Genomic DNA, 14,241 nt, shown 5'->3' on the forward strand with positions numbered 1-14,241 from the left:
CTGCCAACACAGTTATCCCTGCAAGACTGAGTCCAAACAGCCTTCTCAGCCCTACAGCCCTGATATCCATTTTTTCTGGACTGCGGCTGCCTGAAAGTTCAGATCAACTTGCACCACTGCATCAATAAAAGGATCCAGGTGAAGTCCATGACATAGTTTCCATTTTGCTGTGCTGGATTCTGGATCAAACCCTCCCAGAGGAAGGCATATGTTTCAAGGGACATTTAAATGCAAATTGTTTAGTGCCATATGACAGACTGATGCATTATAATCAATTTATGCCAAGAGCTTTAACACACAAGAAATACTTTCCATGAGGGAGTATTCTTCTTTAATAAAATTGCTTCATCCTGTGCTCAAGCCACATTTCCTCATCAATTGCTCCTGTCCAAAAACCAGAAATGGAGGACACTTGAAAATGATGGAGGGACCTCACAGATTAGAGCGGTGGAACCTGAGGAGAATATGTAGCGCAGGAATGCATAAGCACAAACCCCTGCACACAGAGCAGAACAGGCTGAAGACTCTCCCACTGCGTCCCATCATTACCTATCAGTGCTCTGACCTCTCTGCAAACTGCCTGCTGGACTTCTGAGCAAAGGGGCCAGTCATACACAGTCCCATGCTGAAGGGAGCTCTGCTGGAGGTAGAAAGCTGTTTGCAGGTCTGCTAATATTAGAACATTAACACTGTCTGCCTCTAATGAAATGCTTCCTCCTGACTTTGTGCAAGACAGAAAAATCCTGGTATCATGTCCTGTACAGCTTCCTGCCCACAACACCCACCCGTGACTTTCCTGCCCATACTAACACCTCCCAGCTGGCTCCTGATCCAGCCAATGACTAGATCTAGAGCAGAGCCTTGATCTTTGTTTAAACTTTCCTCTAATCTTTTTTTTTTTTTTTTAATGAAGCATCTTCAACTTGCATCTTTTCCTTGAAGATTTTAATGAAAAAGCTTTCCTGGAAAGAGGGAGATGATTTTAAAGCTATGGAGGAGCTAAATGCACACGATTAAAATGATGCAAGTTTCTCCCTTGAGGTTTGACCACCATGAGCTGCTTCAGCTGGACACAGGCCCTGGCCTGTTGAAGGAACAATCCCGTTCAAACAGTGCAGCACTGCAATGCTCAGAGCTGTGCTAGCTTGCAGCATGCTACTGAAGGCTCTCCCAGGCCTCCAGCCAGGGTGCAGCAAACACCTCTGCAGAGTACAGGGTTGCCCCCCTGGGGGATCGCTACACCTTCAGCCTTCTGACAGCACAGGCTGGAGAGCTGCACCATCAAAACCACCCCGCCACACAACATGCTCAGGACAAACCATGCCTTTGAGAGGGGGCGAAGGCCCAGAGATGCTAAATAGATCACCGCAGTCACAGAGACAGCTGGTAGGAGGACCTGGGACTTGAAGACCACATGCTTGCTTAAAGCCCCATTTTAGCTGTCCTGAAGTGCTGCCCCACTCCTAGACATACAACACATATTGCGGAGAAGGTTTCTGAGGACTTCAGAGTCAGATTTGAGGGCTGATGCTGATAGATAGATAGATAGATCTATCTCACTCACCCAGTGGAGCCTGTCCTCTGAGAGGGGAATGTCCCTATCAGATCAGGATGCTCTCCTGCCACAGAGCACCTTTGGGATCAAAGCTACCTTCCTCCAGAAGGCAGCATCTGTCACTCAGCCTCATGGGGCTTTGCTTCTCTCAGGGTGACATTTGCAGAGTTAAGGCAGAAGGGCTTACTCCAAGAAAGGAACAGGATTTTCATGGTTGCAGGTAGTCCCAATGTAAGACTTCCCAGGTTCCCCCTACCCAGAGCCCCCAGGAGTCTGCCAGGCAATACCAAACTACATTTTGGACTCTCTTCATTGGGGGGGGGGGGGGGAAGACCTAAAACATTGCAGCCATGGGATGGCTGAAATAAATAGTCACAAGTTGAATCCCGCTCCACACTTTTACTGCAAGTGCTCGATCCAGTGTGCTCACAGATGAGCTTGTAAAAGCCTGCCAGAGGGCTGCTCTGCATTCAGAGGTCACATCAGTACGTCATTTTTCCCCTGTCCCAGCAAGAGAGACACAGATATCTTGTCATCACTCAAGAGATTTACAGCTTACCTGGAGCAGTACAGAGCTCTCCTTGAGCAGAGCCAGTGCTGGGCTCTGTTTTCCAGCCAACAGACAGACACGCACAGCTTCACCATCTCAGTTCCTCTTCCCATTCTGGGCCACACACAGTTCAGCACCAGGTCACTGATCTCACTCAGCAGGGTCCTCACAGCCCTCAGCCTCCTCAGGAGGCCCTTCAGCAGTATGCTGAGGACAAACCTCACCAGTGAGGAAGGAAATTGAGACCAGGGGTTGAGTTCAGGACTTACTCAGGCTTTTCTTGAATTTCACCGAGCCACACTGCAGAGCAGATATGCTGCTTTCCTGAACATCCTCTTCTAGAACCAAAGCAGGACAGGCATGCCCTTCGGGACCCTCCACCAGCACATGCCAAAATTCTTCCAGCAGTGGCCCATGGCAGCACTATCTCAGCACCTCCAGGTCATTACAGAGTTTGCAGCAGTTTTTCCTCATTTCTCCAGCACTAGAGTTTCCCTTATATATACATATACACACATAGGGCTAGAGACAAACTACCTGCAACATAGGCCCAGAGTCCATCTGGGAAAACCAGTCAGTCAGACAGTGCTGGGTACAAGTGTACCCACAACATACCTTAGATCAGATTTGAGTGCCCGGGCTGACATTAAATGGAGACCTTGGGTGCTGGGTCTGTGGGGAGGGCTAGGTGAGGCTGACCAGGGCAACCACAGCCCATTAATGCACTCAGGGCCTGGCAGCTGGTGCTTGCCGAGAGTCCCACAGGAATCTAGGATGAGGGCATGGGTGGACACCCAATGCTGGTGAACCACACTCCTTTGGGAACAATCAAGCCAATGTGTAGGGCTTCTGCAAGCAAGACTGAAATGAGACTGCTCAGCATCTCGTCATCACCCAGTCCCAGGGACAATGAATGCCAAAAACACCCAGGAGCAGCTTGGGGCAACCACTTATCCCAGGAGAGGACGGGGTGAATCTGCAGCTCTCCAGTATCTCATCTCTGCTGGCCTGGGAGGGACTTTGCTGGGAGAACCATGTCTTCTGAGATGTCTTTCTTTTCCTCAGATTAATTTAAAGCAGTCTGAACAGAAGAGTCTTGAGCAGTTTTTAATAAATGCAACTAGGAATCTTTCCCATTTTGCCAACACATGAAACAGCTGCTGCATCACAGGAAATTTCCACCCTGAGAGGTGACACTAGCATGCTCTTCCTGCCAGAAGTCAAATGTCCCTGGAATTTCTAAGAGCCAGCAAAGACAGTTTCCTAACTTGAAGCACTGGATGCAGCATGAGCAAATTATATATCACACTTCAGCTTGACAGATCAACATTCAGTCTTGGAACAGCTGGCAGTTGTGCTGGTTGATGAACCTGTGAGCTGAGAATATTTTTTACAATCCAGCAGAAAAAAGTTAAATGTAGTTAGATATATAAAAACAAGTCATGCGTAGGAGAGAAAATGAAAGCAGTTAAGAAAGAGCTTCTCCCCAACCAATATATAATAAATAACAAAAGGAAAAAGTAAAGGCAATGAATATAATTTACAAGCTAGAAGCTAAGAAATGTAGAAAACTACTGGTAAGGGAAGGAAGGAGATTTCTATAACCGACAGAAGTACTTCAGGGAGCTGCAATACAAGTGCAAACAGGACAGAAGAGTTAACGAATACTTCTGTTCCCTCTTGGCAAGCTCAAGTAATGTGTTCATATCCCAGTGCACTGAAATACTCCCCAGCAGTAATGAAAGATGGCAGTAAATAGAAACCCCAGAAACAGACAGATTTAAATCAGCAGACCCAGAAATCTTACATTGAAGTTTTCAAGGCACTCCCACGACAGCTAACACTGGCTTTCAGTAAACCTCCAAGTTCTTGGGAACCTCTCAAGACTGGCATAGAGATTTGCAAAAGGAAACAGAACAACGCAGGTAACTATACAGCTGCCATTCTGATGCCAGCTCAGGAAAATAATGGGAAAGCTGAAGTAGAGTTCATTAGTTAGTATGTCACATGATGGCAGGACAGAGCTTTTACAGATGTCTTCTTGCATCAAATATCCAGTTGCATTGAAAAATATCAAGTGACTATGATGAGAGCTATTTTCTATAACATCACTTGATTGGCACGGTCTACCAGATCAACCCTGAATGCTTGATTAACACACCAGAACAATACAAAATCAGAATAATGCACACTAAGTGGGTTAAAACTCTGATAAAATGACTGTGCCACAAACAGTAGCTAGAAATGGAGGATCATTACTGAGTGAGTACTGCTAGTGAGGTAAGAGCCTTCATCACCCAGCTTGCTTGGCAGGCTGGGAAAAGACAAGCATTTGGCATTTCAGTCTCACTGAATATCACCTCATTGTGCTAGGCAGAGAAGCCCTGTTTCCAACCTGGGATCTCAGACCCAGCTAGAAATGGAGGTTGCACACACTCAGGCTAGAGCAGAGGCACACGTTTCCTTTACCAGGCAAGATTCTAGTCATAAGAATTGATTGGCAGGAAATCTTCCACTCCAACAGAGGAAATCTTCATGCTCAGGTCAAAGGCTTTCTAAGAGAAAAGCTCAAGGTCAGCCCCAGGGATGGGACCTGCAGGAGCTGGTGTAATGCAGTCTGCAGAAAAGCAGGACCCACTGTCTGACCACCCAGTGTCTCTGGAGCTTAGGGTTAGAAATACCCTCTGCCTGGCAGATCTCCTGGAAGCGGCTCCCCTGGCCTCTCTCATCCATCACTGTGAGACTTTCCCCCAGGCCTCCCCAAAGCCACCACACTTGCATTCCCTCCCTGTCTGCTTCACTTGTGGCCTGACTCCCTATGTGGAATCAGAGCCCCAAATCTCTGTATCCAGTGCGGAGCTCATCACGCTGCTAAGCTGAGCTGCATCACCCACGCTGCTACAAAATGCACAGAGCCTGGGGAACTCATTAAGGAAGGAGAAATTGCTCTCACTTGTCTTGCATTTCATTATGCCTAACAATCACAGCTGCTGAAAACACAGCCCACTCTCCTGGGGTTGCCCAGCAAGAGGAGGCCCCATTCCCAAAATTTAACAGTGAAGAAGGACAACACAAGGGTGGAGCGAGCAGCCTGGCTAGCAGGAAGGCAGCAAGGGGAGAGCAAAATGAGCATCGTCCTTACAGCCAGCTTACAGGCTCATCCTGCCCACCCAGCTCTGGTCACGAGAGGAGCAGGAGGAACTGTGCAGGATGTCAGTGCCTCCAAAGTGGTACCTGAAGTTTGCAGGATCTGTAGGATCCACCACAGCCAGGCCCCATCATGCCAGGCTGGCAGGGGCTGCACACGTAGCATGGCTCTCCCACAACCCCCATTTCTCCTCTCATGCTGCAGAGGTGCACAGTGGGGTCATCAGCTTTCCTGCTCTCATCACAGCCTTGGTGAGATCCAACAGGGAGATCCAGCAAGATGCTGAGTGATCTTGGTGTCTGAAAGCCATGGGACACCTTCCATGCTGGCCCAGTGTTCTGCAGCTCATGTTTCCTCTTGAACCACAAATCACTTTAGCACTCAGGTGTAGGTGAGTCACAATACTTCCATTTTTATCAGCTACTTAACCTAGTTCTTGTTTATGTCCATTTGCACCTATCTAGCCACTCAGCTAATAATTGCGTCATTTTGCCTCTCACCCAATCAAGCTTTCAACCTCCCCATCTAACTATTCATCTGCCTGTCAACCCACTCAGCTCTCCAGCCAACTATGCGGATTAATTTATCTAGCCACTGTCTCCTCTGCTGCTGCTGCCCCTCATCCCAGTTCTTATGAACAGCAGCCCAACAAGGAGACATAAATGTGTTCCTGTCACTGGGCAGTGAATCAGCACACAGGAATATCTTCCAGGTGAATTACGGACCCTGCTCATAAGAAGCTGAGAGATAAAACATTCATTTGCCCAAGCCGACTGTAAAAACACTTCTCTTCTGACACCGTGATTTGAACGGTGGTGGAATTTGGCTCTAATTACATTGTGGGAGAGAGAAGCAGGGACACATTGTATGTCCTGCGGTTCACAAAAATCAGGACAAGCAATTCTACCTTCTGGAAAGATTAACAGCAAACAGAGCCCGTTCTGTCTCCCAGCTCAAATATACTGCATGGGCATCTATGTTCTCCTGTGTACCTATGTACTCCTAGCATGATGCACATATGTATATGAAAAACCAACAGGATGGCTGAAGGACACACTCCATGTGCACCTGTACACATCCCAGACAGAGAAAGGGAAGTTTTTATGACTGTGCAACACATGCTTATCCATGAGAGCCTGTGAGAAACGGTTTCACCATGCAGCAAGAGTTTTGTTGACATTGCAGAGGTTTTCCTCATCCCGGATGGGACAAAATTTCCCCACAAATCTTACCACAGACATGAAGCACCAACTTCAGCTGGACCCCCCATCCTCCCTCCTTCAGCCATAGTGATGGTGTCCTCAGCAGCCCAGTCCCAGCCTGCAGCAAGGACAAGGGTCTCTGCAACCCCAGGGACATGCAGCAAAGTTCCCTCCAGCAAGAGCAGCACAGGCAAAGCCTCTTGCTTCTGCCAATAATTTCCCAGGGGAAAAGATCTCTCCAGAGCAGATAGGAGATGGGGGGAGGCCAGACAAACTCCATTCTCACTATACAGCCAAGGCCAACCAACAGGTTATTCTCTCCTGTTGTACAAATCTGGAGAGCGAGTGGATGTCTCTAGGCGATGATGGTCTATCGCATTTTGGGAACAGTTCAGTTGAGCGACCTGCAGCAGAGACCATGGCTGCCACGCGAGTGTCTGTCTGGGTGTATATTACAAGGACCAACTAACGAGGCACATTGAGTGAGCCCCTCACTCAGGAAAGGTGCTGGGCATCAGGTTTTGAAGCATTCCTATTCCCGTGTCCTCACCACAGGCCTTGACTGAGGGAAAGGAGTATTTGTCCATGGCTCCTTGTGGGCTGGTGCATCTCCCTCTTTTTCAACCCTCCCCAGACACAGGAATACCCAGAAGACTGCCAAAGCTTTTGGGGACTCAGCACCATATCTACCCCCAGCCAAATGCCAGTAGCTCCCTTCTGACTATGCCACAGATTGAGGATGCAGACCAGCGCTGGGCTCAGCACTATTCAGGCTGAGCTCCTATTGATTTCAGTATAGTGTCAGGATCAAGCGTTTAGAGGAACAAAACCAATGTACGCGTCAGCCCCACACCTCCCTCCTTCCAATTTGAACAGGACACCTCATGCATAGGACCACTGCCAATGCTCCCTGGGAGGACCATGTACTGGCCCCTTCCCAGCTCCAGTTCCCAGGAACTCACCTGCATCTTCGTTCACAGCCCTACCATGATGCCTCCATCCACTGACCACTCTACAAAAAGCAGGCAGGGATGATCTCCTGGAAATAAGCACCACGCCAAGGTTTACCTGTCCATCACTTTACCCCAGGAATGAGACCTGGGGCTCAGAAAACAGGGGATGCTAAAAGGAATAGCAGGGCAGTTCTGCTACAGCAAATACCTCAAGACCTGGAACAGGAGCTGCCAACTTGCCTTCAGAAGCAGGAGGTTCTCTGTAGCCCAGAGCATCTGTGCATGGACATCTGTGCCATCTCCTCCCTCCTGCTGATCAGGATCAGGAAGATGGGATCAGATAGTCATGAAACACCACTCAGCTGTGACCCCACAGAGCAAAAACCTGACTGTCATATCAGCTCATCTGCTGTCATATCAAATAATGCAAGTGTTATCATGCCTGGGGCATATGAGAATAACCCTATCTCACCCCACAAGAAGCAGGGCTTTCCATGAGGAGGGAGCAGACCCTGTCCCAGGCACTGTGAGAGAAGGTCCCCAGCCAGCGGGACTGCCCACACTCTCCTCTTTGGCAGGTAGGTGGAGAACCAGTGTGCCTCTTCTCTTCCACACCAGACTGGCACATGTTGCCCCAGACAGGGAAGCATTGTCCTGCTTGCACCTCCGTGGAGCTGTTGGCAGGGCTGTTCTGAGCCCAAACCCAGCTTCTAACCCCATGCTGCCTTCCTGAGACAGCAGCACATCTGATGACCTGAGCTGAAAGCCTTTTTGACTCTGTTAACTAAGGTTATGACAGTTGCCACCAGCCCTTGTGAACTGGAGTCAAATCTTCAGCAGAGTTCGCAAGATGCCAGGAATGCTGAACTTGGATCTAAATCCACATCTGTGAGTCATGCAACTTGTCCAGCCCCATCCCTGCTCCATCTGAGTAGTTTGTCCTGGCAAATGACCTTTGCTGTGTGTTTTTTTGTTGCACAAAAATGAAAAGCGCCTCTCGGTATTAGATTTTCCTGTCTGAGAGCAGCATCCCCTCAGGACTACTGTACTTGTCAGTAACATGCACAAGATCTTTACAAGGAATATATTTTTATAGCCTCAGGGAAGTCAAGCTCTATAGTCTGAATTTCAAACTTGGTTTCGCACCTTTTAATGAGAAATGGCACGGAGTAAAGGCAGCAAACATTGTCAAGAGAGGGGAAAATAAATTATAACAGCTCCCACGGGTGCTGCTCTCCTGCCCCACAGGGGAACAAACAAGGGGCTGTGCAGGCTGACCAGCTGGAGCAGGGCCTCTAATGCGGACCCACCGAGCAAGGCTGGGCTGGCCAGCCCTGTTATGCCTCTCCTAATCAAAACACACACTAGACACAGCCCTTCCATGGGAGCAGCTTTAGGACTGCTAGGAAAGCAGAGAGCCAGGGCCTGGAGAAGATCTCTGCATGGGTACCTCACCCCTGGTGTGGTGGAGACCCCATAAACAGAAGTCCTGTTAGCAGCACAGGGAGGACATCACCTCCATGGCAGGATGGGCTGCAAAAGTCACTGCATTTGGTGGAGGCATGTGGGGAAAGCAGCAGAGAGTGACCCCAAGCCTCCACGTGCCTTTGGGATGGTCCTGCAGGAGGAGGTGCTTCCAGCCAGGGCCCTGCTAACACCAGCTCACAGGGAAAAATGGGACCTCCTGAAGCACCGGCTTCACCTGACCACTCCGCACCGGGCTCCCTGCCTGCTAGTCCCCATCAGCCCCCATGCTAACCCCATCCTCATGGGCAGCACCAGCGAGCTGTGGACAGAGGGTGAGGAATCCCCCTCCACCAGCCCGCTGAGACCAGGGTCTGCAGCCCCTGTGCCAGCTAGGTGGGGCTGGGATGGAAAGGAGCTGTCAGCAGGGCTTGTTGGAGCCGCAATTGCTTTTGCCCAAGGTATGAAGATATGGCGCAGTCTCTGCAGCCCACCTCAGAGCTCTCCCCCTGCTTGTGTGCCCAGGCTGACAAATGCTTCCTCCTATGACGCTGCTAATTGCAACCTGTTCTCACGCTGCCGGATATGTCGCCCCGGTCCCTGCTGTGTTGAGCTTGAGGGTTTCAGAGGTGAAGTGTGGCAGCAATCATTTGCTCTGCGCCTGGGAGCTGCAAGGAGCAAGTGCTGACCTGCTGCCTTTTTTTTGCCTGTCCCCGGTTCCCTCTGCTCAGCCCTCCCAGGGACGGCTCTTGGGCACTTAGGCTCTGAAGGGGCATTTCTGAACTCTCAGAGCACACCACAGCCAAGGTTTTGAGCAAGGTGGCTGTGAGCAGCTCCCACCCAGGGCTGCAGGTCACTGCTGGTGCTACAGATGGGATGACAGGAGTGGTGACAGCACGTGCAGGGTGCTCAAACCTCCACACTGGGTTGATCCTTCTCAGTATGTCTTCTTCCTGCTCCCCATCTGCCTCATCACTCTCTGGTTTGGGGAATGTAAGGGGTCTTTCAGGCAACAAGCACAGCTAAATGGCTTCCCTGTGATAGACATCTGCTCCTTTAGCAGTCCAAATCCTCCACTTCTTCTCCAGAGTTGGCTTGTCAGGGCAGGGATTCACTGCACCTCTGCCCTGGTCCTCAGCTCCCTGTGCCCCGATGCCAGGGGAAGGGCCACCTGCAACCTTTGGTGACAGCACTGTGCCACCCACACACCACCTCTGCTCTCTCCTTCCCCAGGCCCTGACCTGGGCCCATGAAGCTGCTCCAGGTGGTCCCTGGGGCCATCCCATCCATGTCCCTGCCACAAATGCAGACCCTGGAATGCCTCTGCACTCGTGCTAGGTGGGTCCTAGTGGGGTCCTGTCCCCCCCACCCCGACCTGCCCCAATAAATCCTTGCCCGGGTGCAGATAAAGAGCACTCAAAGAGGCAGATTCCCTGGCAGCCCAGCTGACAGGTGGAGCTGACACCTTGCGTGCCAGGCTAGGGATAAGGAGAGAGCTGCGGCGGGTGCTCCTTCCCTCAGCTGGCTCACAGGGAACCCCCCCCAGCAGCCATGCACCTGCTGGCCCAGGTAGAGGGGTTGTCACCAGTGTGTTGTCCTCTGGAAGGCCCCTGAAAGACTCCTCTTTTTAAAATCCATAATCATAAGGAATCTAGGACTGCAAGATCATGTTTAGGTCATTAGGGATTTGCTTCCCCTCTGCATAGTCACACAGACATCCTCGCACAGGGGTCAGGCCCAGGACAAGGTTATGCAGACCTCATGGCTGTCAGGAAGAGCAGAATGTGTGACTAAATGACATTTTTGTCATCAGAACAGCAGCGCTCACCTGAGACACTGAGCTCGCCAGTGAACAGAGGAGGGGAAAGCAATTTCGGCTGGATTTGTCATAGCTCAGCCCCTTCCTGCCAACAGAAAAAGCCTCAGATATAACCCAGGGGAACGTGAGCACAGCTATGGCCCCCTTATGTAGGAGTGACAATTGGCAAGAAAAGGGGAAAGCAAATAGGATGCAATCAAAGAAAGGGAAACGGAGCAAGGGCAATGCTGAGACGTCCTCGGTGCCTACATGGGTGGGCCAGCGTGGGCTGTTTGGCAGCCCGCAAGACGAGGAGCATGCATGTTCACACTGCACCCCTGTCCTACAGACTGCTTTCTGCTTTTCTCGGCAGCTGTCACAGGTCTGCTGCATCTCAGATCTTCCAATCCCGCAGTCTGAGCAAGGGAAACTGAGGCAGGAGCAGCTGGTGGCCAGGGCTGGTGGCCAGGCAGAGCCAAAGGGGCTGGATCCCAGCTCATCTGGAGCGTGCTGGGACTGCTCCCATGCTCATGGAGAAGGACGGCACCAGTCTGCAGTGGGGGACCCCCACACGCTGCCTGTGACCCATGGGTGGGAAAAAGCAAAGCGCCCCAAGGCAGGACAGAGGTCCAAGCTGGCTCAGGCATTTGCAGGGCAGACTAAGTCCTGCATCCCCTCTGCCCCCATGACTCCCTGGCAGAAGCAAACTTCGGCTTTGGAGCATTGGCCCAGCAGGACCTGGAGAACACCCAGCCATGCCACCTTCTCCCAGCTGCTGTCAGCATCACCTGCCCAGGGAGCAGGCTGGTGGCCTGTTCTGGTCACACCAACTTCCCAACCTCTCCTGCTTTCTGCCAGGGCAGGAATGATCCCAGATCATCACAGCAGCCTGCAGCCAGTGGCATTAAAGCCTGGGTTCAGGCCCCAGGGCCACTGCAGCTGCTGCCTGGCCACAACTCCGCAGCCCTGGCATGGCTGCAAGCCTGCCTGGTCCTCCCTGCACCTCACGCTGAAGCACCGAGGGGGACCACAGCCACATGGCGAAGGCACATGCCACATGGCTGCTGCGTTTCCATCATCCCCTCACTGGGCCCCAAGCTCACCTGCGGGTAGCTACTGCCCGTGCCATGGTGGCAGGGTTGGAGGGGCCAGGCACAGCCTCCTGCTGTGGTGCCACTCTGGGGCTGAGCCAGGAGGCCTCCCTAACGAGTTGGGCCAGTCCACCAGGCCCTGCAGCCTTTGCCTGTCCCAGAAGAGGGCGGGAGGGTTGAGGATCCACCTCCGCACAGGGCCGGCACCAGCACACCAGGAAGCAGAACCACCAGCACCCTGGGAGCCGCGCCACTCGGCTGCAGAAGCCCTTGGAGGAAGGAGGTTTCCTTCCCCACACCAAGAAAGCCCCGTGGTTCACCCACCAGTCCGGCTCCCCAGCCCAGCGCTACATGCTGTCTCATGGCTGGACAGAGCCCAGGGTCAGTGGACAGAACAACTCTCCCTACTAGCTTCCCTCTGCTGTGCCTCCAAATCACTCTCTACCTTCACCTTGAAAGCCAAGAACTGTCCATCCACCTCCAGTTCTCCTCTACAACTTCAGCAGTTGCTTTTCCTATTCTCTGTATGAAGACAAATGTGAACCCCTGTACAGTGCCAGCAATGCCAGTCTAAACCAATATGCTCACTTGGGTCAATTCACTCCATAACCCCCATGAGAAACAATACCCTAATAAAGACTTTTCAGCTACAAATCATAGATCATCCTCAGCCACCCCAGCCAAAGCAGAGCCTTTTCTAGGCTCACACCCACAGATAACTAAAACATGCTGTGGGGCATCCTCATGCTAAGACTCCTTCCGGGATGGCCGAATGAGAGGCCAAGCTATGTTTCTTTTCAGGGTCTTGTACTCCAGTCCTTCCATTACAGGTTTAATTTCCACAGGACTGAAAGCAAAGTGTAGCACTGTCCCTGGCTGTGAACATCCAATAAAGAAATAAAGTATAACCACAGCTTCTAGGAGCTTTTAGTTCTTGTAGAGACATTTGGAGCATGGCAGTGAGCCAGTTTCCCTTATCTGCTGCACCAACTTTAGAAACAGGTTTTCCTCACTCTCCCCAGGGGACACTTAAGCATGTGGAGATGAAACTGCTCTGTGCAAGGCAGCAATGACATGCTGCTTCCCATAGTCTTTGCAGAGGAAGCCTAGAGCACCAGAGAGAAGGCTTGCTCTTTATCTCAAAGATTAGCAATGCCTCCCACTTGAAAAGCATCGCCCCCTTACCCAGCCTCCTTATGGTCCCAGGTGAAGCCAGATGCAGACTGGTGTAGTCCCTGCTTTAGGGTGATATTCTGCATCCCCTTTGGGCTAGGGCATGTACAGAGCAAGAAAGGCCCACTTCTGTCCCGAGATCCTTGATTCCAGCAGAAGGCACTCACAAACACAGCCAGGGACCTACTTGCAAATGTGAGCCATGGTACATACCCTTCCTTGTCAGCAGCCCCATCCTTATGACTGTCCTCTGGGTGTCAAAGAACATTTCCACCATAGTTGGAAGACAGGATGAGTGTTAGGTACCATTCCAAGCAAGTCCTGGCAGTGGCAATAGCTAAGTAGTCTGGCCTCAGCACACACAAATACCTTTAATTTCATTTCCAACTCCAGGAAAAAAATGATTATATCTTTACAAAGCACTGTCTCCTTGCTAAGACTAATTGTTGTCTGCTCAGTGCTGGGACAACTATCCCTGCATGCACTCATAGAAGGGATAGCATGAGATTCTGCTCACTCTCTGTCTCTGCTCTGTGGACAATGCAGGAATAGCTGTTCAGATTGAGATAGGCTAGAGGCAGTCATAAAATAAACTCTCTTATTGCTCTTAGTCTGTGGTTCTGCTCTGTCATTAGCTTGCTGCAGTGCTGCTGCACAAGCTGCCCAACAGAAGTGTCTCATCCATCTTAGTTCAAGCAAATCTAGTTCCTTTTCCAAGAGCATGTAGAAGTTAAGCAGCAGAAGCCTATGGGTGTCTTCTGTGGTTCCAGCAGCATCCAGACAGCAGCAGCAAGTGCTAGATCCCTCATAAAAGCAGGCAACCAGAGGATCCAAGCAGCAGATTTCTACCCCCTTTCAGAAAAACTGCAGATTAGCCAGAGGTTCCCTGGGCAAGAGGGAGAACGAAGAGTGCCACCAGGAGAGATTTTGCTCATAACAGCCATAGCTTCCCGAGAGGGAGCTATATAGAAAACAGACCATCTGCCTTGTCCTGGGCGGGGATTTTATTCTGTTGATTATTTCATTCTGCTCCATTCACACAGCAGCTCTCATCAACACATGCATCAAAAGCCCTCACAGTACTGAAGACAGCCCAATCTTCACACACACTCACACACCCCTTGTGTTGCCAAACACTTGGCAAAGACTGTGGCCCAGAGCACATTTGAGTCAACACTTATGAAGGGAGGGGTGAGCTGCCAGTACCAACTCACTGGTCCCAGTAATGCTATTGTATTAGCCCATCCAGGCCTCTCCACCTTCCACCTTTCATTACTTACTAACACATTTATCAGACAGCTTGATAT

Source organism: Apteryx mantelli, chromosome 16, assembly GCF_036417845.1.
Source record: "Apteryx mantelli isolate bAptMan1 chromosome 16, bAptMan1.hap1, whole genome shotgun sequence".
Lineage (NCBI taxonomy): Eukaryota > Metazoa > Chordata > Aves > Apterygiformes > Apterygidae > Apteryx > Apteryx mantelli.